Source organism: Triturus cristatus, chromosome 1_1, assembly GCF_964204655.1.
Source record: "Triturus cristatus chromosome 1_1, aTriCri1.1, whole genome shotgun sequence".
Taxonomy (NCBI): Eukaryota; Metazoa; Chordata; class Amphibia; order Caudata; family Salamandridae; genus Triturus; species Triturus cristatus.
Window position 1 is genome coordinate 195313031 of NC_140579.1, and position 6000 is coordinate 195319030.

Sequence of the window (6000 nt, forward strand, 5' to 3'; positions counted from 1 at the left end):
CAATTCTGATCTACAAATGGATTATTTGTAAAATTCGGTTCCATTACACTCATAGTCTGCCTCCATGGATTCTCATTCTGGCTCACTCTTGGTTGTTCTACTGGTTTATTACTTCTGTAAGGGACTGTCAAACAATGCTCACTGTCCTTCTGTTTGTCAAAAATAGGCATTACTGGACCTATCGTTACTGGAACAGTTACCGCTTCTAGATTCTTAGTCAATTCTCTTATTTTCTCAGTTAATTCCAGGGTTGTTTTCGCTAATTCTGCAGAATTTTCTCCATCTGTTTTTTCTTCCGACCTCTTTTCTACTTCCCTAGTAGCACTGTTTTTACTCAAACTTAGGGATTCTGGTTCCGATTTTATAATTCGCATGGTTTCTCTCATTGGGGCACTTGGAGTTAATATTTCTGGTTCTGGTCGATACGGTGGTGGATTTTTATAGAACATATCATCAAGAACATCATCCTCGGACTCATTCATTCCATACCCTCTCGACTCCACATTATGCCTCTTTTCTACACACTTTCGTCCTTCATTCTCTCCAACAGTTCTTACAGGGAACACACCCTCAGTCATACTCGCATCCCGCCATCTTTTCATTCGATCACTATGCGTTTCATGTCCGTATGGTCTTCCAAACAGGTATTTATATCCTCTACCAATTCTTTGTCTCTCTCGTTCATGCATTTCGTCTTCCCATTCCGTCAAAGCCTCAAACTGCGTCGGTCTAGGTCTTGGTTCTAAATTCATAATTTTTTCTCTCAAATGTCTCAAAACAGCCAAATTAAATGAACCATGCTCTGGAAAAGCTAATACTCCGTCGTCATTTTATATCTCACCCAGTTATCTAACCAAATACAAGTATGATACCCATATTTCGCAATCATATAAGATGCAGGGGTTTTCGGTGGAGGAAGTAACTGTCCTTCCCTAGTCTTTACTGGTTTGTCCATCTTAAACCACTTCTTGATTTTTCCTAACCATGTTTTTCTCTCTTTTTCTGGTGGATCGTAATACATTTTCTTGCCTTTCGCATATCGGTAGTCTCTCTTTACAACTGTACCGCTAGTCTATCCAATCACAGCGCGACTCACACTAACGCACCAATTCAGAGCGTCCACGTCACTGTCACAATCCTCAAATCACAGCGCGACTCACACTAACGCACCAATAAGGAGCATCTACGTCACCCTGTATTTCTCCACTCCAAGCGTGGCGTACATTAACGCACCAATCCGGGGCGTTTCACAGTTCTGACCGACTGTCCAATCCCAGCGCGGTCGTTCTGACATCAGCAGCCACTGCAGCAGCTCTTGCTCCTGCTTCTGTCTACCCCTCCTTTACAAATCTGCTCAGTAAATTTTTGTTTCAATTTATTCACTTCTGTTAGTAACAACATAGAAACATCTCCATTGTCCACTTCGCTAACCAAAGAACAGCAAAAAGACCTTTCTCACGAGAATTCAGTCTTTCCCGAGAGCATCGCTTACCTCTGCCCTACTACGGAATCATTACTTCCGTTGATAAAGTAGCACATCCCTCTACTTCACCCTTCTAACAAGCATTAGCTAATTGTTTCTTTAGTATTTAAGACACATAGTTAGAGACCCAATGCTCCTGAGAAATAAACCTAGAGTTTCGCAATCAACCCGAATGCTTTTACATTCACACTCGTTCATACAAGAAAATGTAGTACATTCACACAGAATCCTGTCTTTCCCGAGAACAGCGAATAGTCTGTTCTACTATAGAATTATGACATACGTTAACAAAGCAGCGCTTACCTCTCATTTGTCCTTCTTATAAGCTCAGAGAGTACCTATTACCTTTCCAGTGATAAGCATTATCGGAATGCCAGTTGGATCCCTGGTACCTAATACCAGAACTTCACAGGTAACCTTCGCTATCATACACTCTTCTCTCACACTATAAATGTCTCTGATGGCAACACACGACGATGCTACCGAATCGAACCCAGACAATGCGTCGTGCAACTTCAATTGTCACACATTTCCCGTGTGTACCTACAGGGCAACAACAATTCCGTCTTTCCCGAGAGCAGCGCTTACCTCTGCCCTACTACGGAACTTTTACAAACTTCCAACTTCCTACATCCCAGAAGTCGTGCATACAACATATAACTCAACGTAACTCAACATAGAGGTGCCGATTCCGATCCGTTAAAAAAATTTACCCTCCGACTCGTATTCGTATATTGTTACGTATGAATCGTACAAGTACCGTACAAACTGCGAAGTACGATTCGTACGTGAAAAATACATACGAATTGCGTCGGGAAAATGGTCCGAGAGGGAGCCGTAAAATTTTATGTCCGAATAGCGTCGGGAAAAGTGTCCGATAGGGAGCCGGACATTTTTACGTGCAAATCGTAAAACAGAAGTCCGAGCGCGCTAGTACGATCCGTACCGCCCGTCCGAATACACAACCGCATGTAAAAGGCCCCGTACGGAGCGAACGTTGTAGCCTACATGTACACGGGTAAACTTGTGCCCGAATATGAGTCGTACAGCCCCCCTCACCCCGCACATGTCAGCACCGTACCCCCGTATGTCAGCACCGTACCCCCCCTCCACACCGTACCCCAACACCGTAGCCCAGCCCGCACCTGTACGCGCCGCACCCAACACCGTAGCACAGCCCCACACCTGTACGCGCTGCACCCCAACACCGTAGCACAGCCCCGCACCTGTACGCACTGTACCCCAACACCCTAGCACAGCCCCGCACCTGTATGCACCGTACCCCAACACCGTAGCACAGCCCGCACCTGTACGCGCCGCACCCCAACACCGTAGCACAGCCCGCACCTGTACGTGCCGCACCCCAACACCGTAGCACAGCCCCGCACCTGTACGCACCGTACCCCAACACCCTAGCACAGCCCGCACCTGTACGCACCGTACCCCAACACCGTAGCACAGCCCGCACCTGTACGCACCGTACCCCAACACCGTAGCACAGCCCGCACCTGTACGCGCCGCACCCCAACACCGTAGCACAGCCCCGCACCTGTACGCACCGTACCCCAACACCGTAGCACAGCCCGCACCTGTACGCACCGTACCCCAACACCGTAGCACAGCCCGCACCTGTACGCGCCGCACCCCAACACCGTATCACAGCCCCGCACCTGTACGCGCCGCACCCCAACACCGTACCCCAGCACCCTCACCCAGCATCGCATATGTACGGACCGTACCGACGCGAAAAAGACTCGTACAGAACCAGGACACAGTAAAACAGCACAAGGAGGGTCAATTCGACTCGCACAACACCACAAAACACGTCAACATGACAAAATACATCTCTATGACTGACCTGCCACATCCAAACTGCCAAACAGAGGACCAAATCACAACCACCTCTTATAACACACCCACCATAAATTCAAACACAGCCACACCCAAAAATTGGACCAATAAAAAGGGCCCACACACACAACCCATGAGCCATTGCAACAGACCCACTGCTCACAGACACCACAGACAAACAACTGCACCTTACTCGCACCTTACTCACACCTAAACTACACCTTCAGTTACACACCTTCACACAACCTCCTTCACAAACACCCCCTCTTCACCTTCACACACACACCCTCATATTCACACCCACACACCCACAACCATCCACACCCCACACCATGCCCACTGACAAGAATCCAAAGTTCACTACGGCGGAGCTGGAGCTCCTTGTCAACTAAGTCATCAGAGTCGAGCCACAGCTGTTTGGAACATTGGTCAGACAGACCAGCATAGCCCAAAAAACCAGCCTGTGGCAGAGGATCGTCGATAAGGTGAATGCAGTTGCGCCCATCCGAAGGACCAGGCATGAATGCCAAGCCAGGTGGTACGATCTGCGCAGGGCAGTCAAGAGGAAGATGAATGAGGAATAGGCCCAGAGTAACATCACTGGAGGCGGGCTGCCCTGCAGACCCGTACATTACAATCCCTGGGAGGAGAAGGTGATGGCCACGCTTCCGCCGGTGGGAGTACACGGAGTCGAAGGAGTCGCAGAGCCTGGTGAGTACACAAACAACTCATGTAACCTTGGGGGAATGGCATCCACACCCCAACTACAACAAATGCACGCACCTACCCCCAAGCCCTCACCGCCAACAACCACACCCTAAAAACCACGCTCATGCCACTAACGTCTCCATGCCCCATTCACAAATAAAGGCAATGCCATGTCCCAGGTCACACCAACCACAAACCCAAGACTGGATGTCTGGGATGCTGGGAGGGTGGGGCTCACACAACACATTGTGCAACTCAGAACCAGACACCAATGCCCACAGCTCATATGGCCTAGGTACATACCCATGCACCATGCCCAATGCACAGGGACTGGCAAAGTAATGACAAGGTAGCTGACACTAGGCCCTGCTGTAGGCAGCACAAGGCCCTCCTGTGACCACTGTACACTCAAACAACAACTCCACAAGCTCAAATACCCAGAACAGGAACTCACACACACTGTCAAGCCAGCATGCACCATGAGGGGACAGACACATCACCTGGGAGACCCAATGACAAATCACACTACACACAACAACAGGCCTGGTCACACACCCCCCTCACACAAGCACACACCCCCGGGGCAGGCAACAGATTTACCCACTCTCACAATTGACATGTGACACAACAAGACCAATCCATAGCCAAATAAGCATCCCAGCAAAAAAACTACTGGCAAACACTCAGGAACACATACCAATCTGTCCCCCGCAACATACCCATCCCCAACTGGACATGTAGAGGAATGCTAGGCACATCCAACCACCTGGAGGAACTGTGACTACTTGAATATGTATGAAATATGGATGTGGCATGAAACAGCATTAACATTGTCTCTCTCTCACACACAGGGCAACGTCATCGACCTCCCCCCAACAATGGGGGGGGAACAATCATAGTCCCAGGCTCAGCGTGAAGATGACCCCACCGACAGCGACGACTCTCACCACTCCGTGGATGACCCCGAACAACCTGGCCCCTCTGGTGCCCAAGCCCCTGCAGCACCTGTGTCAGGTACATCTGTGACAGCCACGACCCCCATTCCTGCCACATCCCAGGAGACACCCAGGAGCCCTGCTCGCACCGAACACAGCCAGTCTCACCAGGAGGAACAAGGTTCTCCGGGCACCCAGGAGGAGGCAGACGACCACGCTAATGCCATCACTCAGGGGTCCCGTAGACCCGATGTGCCCACAACGGCAGGCCCGGCTCGTGTGGGCAGGGGTGGTGGGAGTGGAGGCAGGCGGAGGCGAGAACCTGACCATCCAGTTGAGGGAACCGGTATAGCACACATACGCCACATCCTGGACACATTCCGGCGTGACACCAGGGGCATCAGCCAGGTAGTGGCGACCCTCAACAAGATTAAGAACCTGCAGGCCGAGCAACATGCCAGTCAACAACAACACCAAGGACGGATGGAGGCAAGACTGGCTGAGCTCCTGGCGGTGCAAACGGACATGAGCCGTTCACTCCGTCGGATTGCCGACAACATGGGCAACCCTCCCTGTGACACCAGGTGAAGACCAGCACCAGCCAAAGGGAGGGAGGAGGAGAAGGAGGATTCCTCCGATGGAGCATCACAGACATCGTCAAGGCCTGCATCTGAGGGTCCCCGGAGGAAGGTGGGTCGTCCACGGAAAAGACCGTGAGAGTCAGCGGACAATCCACATCTCCCAGGTCACCTGGCCTGGCACCTGGCCCTCTGGCACAACAGCACGACCTTACCCAATGACATTCTCGGCCACATGGACTTGCTGGTCACAGTCTGACCAATGATGACCAACACTGTGGTCTGGACTCTGATGACTCCAACTGACAAGGATGCCATCTCCCCCTGTGAACTTTGGATTCTATGCACCCGGTAGAGCACCTTACTTCATCCACCAAAAGACTTACCCCACCAAAAATAAATACTTAAGTTTGTCATGAGATGTTGCTGTCATTTGGCATTATTC